The sequence below is a fragment of the Babylonia areolata genome, chromosome 6 (assembly GCF_041734735.1).
Source record: "Babylonia areolata isolate BAREFJ2019XMU chromosome 6, ASM4173473v1, whole genome shotgun sequence".
NCBI lineage: Eukaryota > Metazoa > Mollusca > Gastropoda > Neogastropoda > Buccinidae > Babylonia > Babylonia areolata.
In genome coordinates this window covers 11,105,846-11,108,345 of record NC_134881.1, presented here as the reverse complement: position 1 = coordinate 11,108,345, position 2,500 = coordinate 11,105,846, and the positions used below count along the sequence as shown (strand labels likewise).

Sequence of the window (2,500 nt, the reverse complement as noted above, 5' to 3'; positions counted from 1 at the left end):
AATGATGTCATGTCGTGTCATGAGGATGAGGAACGAGCGTGCTACACACAGGCAGGCGGCTTCTGGAATTCAATTTGCTGCTCTTCAGAATCTTAAGACCAATTTGCTGCTCTTCAGGCTCTGATGGGGAGAAGGGAGAGGAGGAAAAAAACAAAACAAAAAAAACACCAAAAAAAAAAACAACAACAAAAACCAACGGGTCTCTGTCTCTGGAGAGCAGAATTTGATTGAAGGAAAAACCGGTGTCGCTTGTCGCTTGGCTTCTGAAGGGATATTACGTGACAGTGGTGTTATCATATTGCCTTCGTTGGAATATTAAGTTGAAAGTGGATGATTCTGTGGTGATTTATGACATTCGATAATTACGATGCTCTCTTGCAGTGAGATATTAGAACGTGTTGGCTTGCATTTTCTTTGTTTCCTTTCTTTTCTTTCTTTTTTTCTTTCTTTCCAGGCTCGCTCGTTCACTTTTTGTTCTTTATTGATTCGGTTATTTGCTGGGACAGATCTCTCTCTCTCTCTCTGTTTCTCTCTCTCTGTGTCTCTGTCTCTCTCTCTCTCTGCCTCTCTCTATCCTTTTCCCTGTCTCACTCTCTCTGTCTCTCTCTCTCTTTCCCTGTCTCACTCTCTCTCTTTCACTCTCTCTCACTTCGTCTCTTTCTCTCTGTCCCTCTGTCTGTCTCTCTGCCTGTCTGTCTCTCCCTCTCCCTTTGCCCCTCTCTCTTTCTCACTCTGTCTCTCTGCGTTTTACTTTTCATTTATTTGATTTCTTAATTTTGACTTTGAGGATCTGATCGGATTCAGTTCCGAATCACTGTAATAAACTTACAATGGTTTTCATCCGTCCATTTTGTTCGTTCGCGCACTTGTTGCCATGCATCACGAAACCTTTCCGCGTGCTTTTCTTTTTTCTTTTTCTTTTTCTTTTTTTTTTGGGGGGGGGGGGGGGGGGGAGTTAGGGGGGGGTGACACGGAGAATTAATCGAGACAATGTAATGATGTCATGTCGTGTCATGAGGATGAGGAACGAGCGTGCTACACACAGGCAGGCGGCTTCTGGAATTCAATTTGCTGCTCTTCAGAATCTTAAGACCAATTTGCTGCTCTTCAGGCTCTGATGGGGAGAAGGGAGAGGGGGAAAAAAAACCCAACAAACAACGGGTCTCTGTCTCTGGAGAGCAGAATTTGATTGAAGGAAAAAACCGGTGTCGCTTGTCGCTTGGCTTCTGAAGGGATATTACGTGACAGTGGTGTCATCATATTGCCTTCGTTGGAATATTAAGTTTAAAGTGGATGATTCTGTGGTGATTTATGACATTCGATAATTACGATGCTCTTTCGCAGAGCGTGTTGGCTGCGTTTTTTGTTTCCTTTCTTTTCTTTCTTACTTGGCTCGCTCGATCACTTTTCTGTGGTTTATTGATTCGTTTTATTTGCTGGGACAGAGTTCTCCGTCTGTCTGTCTGTCTGTCTCTCTCTCTCTCTCTCTCTCTCTCTCTCTCTTAATCGTCTTTTTTTAAACCCGAATTCTTCCTCCCCTCTCTTCTATTTCTCGCTGTCTTTCTGCACTATTTCCACTGTCTGTCTCTCTCCGTTTCTCTCTCTCTCTCTCTCTTCCTCCCTGTCTCTGACTTTCTGCCTTTAACTCTCTCTCTCTCTCTCTCTCTCTCTCTCTCTCTCTCTCTCTCTCTCTGACACTGACTTTCTTTGTTCATTTATTCATGCATTCATTCATTCATTCACTCACTCACTCACTCACTCACTCACTCACTCACTCACTCATTCATTCATTCATTCATCTTAATCCTGCAATTCTACCCCAAGGATCTGCTCGAGCACTGACTCATTGAATTATTCCCCCACCCCACAGCTCCACCCACACACAGTGACGTAAATCCCTATTCATTGATGCCTGCAAGTGTTGATTCGTTAAGTCCTTTCACGTGCAGGACACTTTTCTTTTCTTCTTATTTTTTCTTCTTTTGTTGTTGTTGTTGTTGTTGTTTTAGGGGGTTTTGTTGTTCTTTTTCTTACACAGAAAATTAAATGATGCACTGCTGATGCCAAGTCGTAACAAACGAGCCAAGCGTGGCCGAAGGCTGTTTCGTTTTGAATTCAATTCGTTGCTCTTCAGATTCTTGAGGGGAGTGGACAAAAAAAAAAGAAGAAAAAAAGTGGGTCTTTGGTGTATTTGGTGTTGGATTCCGAGAGCAGAACGAGCAGCGTGGTCTGGCTTCCAAAAGGGATATTAATTACATGTCATTAATAACTTCATATGGAGTCATGGCCTAGAGGTAGCGCGTCCGCCTAGGAAGCGAGAGAATCTGAGAGCGCTGGTTCGAATGACGCCGATATTTTCTCCCCCTCCGCTAGACCTTGAGTGGTGGTCTGGGCGCTAGTCATTCGGATGAGACGATAAGCCGAGGTCCCGTGTGCTAGCATGCACTTAGCGCACGTAAAAGAACCCACGGCAACAAACAGGGTTGTTCCTGGCAAAATT

General features: G+C 44.0%; 1 protein-coding gene across 1 annotated transcript in view; it reads left to right on the top strand.

Annotated features, from left to right (window-relative positions):
• The window catches only part of LOC143283230 (uncharacterized), a 150,251-nt gene that overhangs the window by 70,787 nt on the left and 76,964 nt on the right, over positions 1-2,500 (top strand). The gene's annotated exons all lie outside the window — the stretch shown is intronic.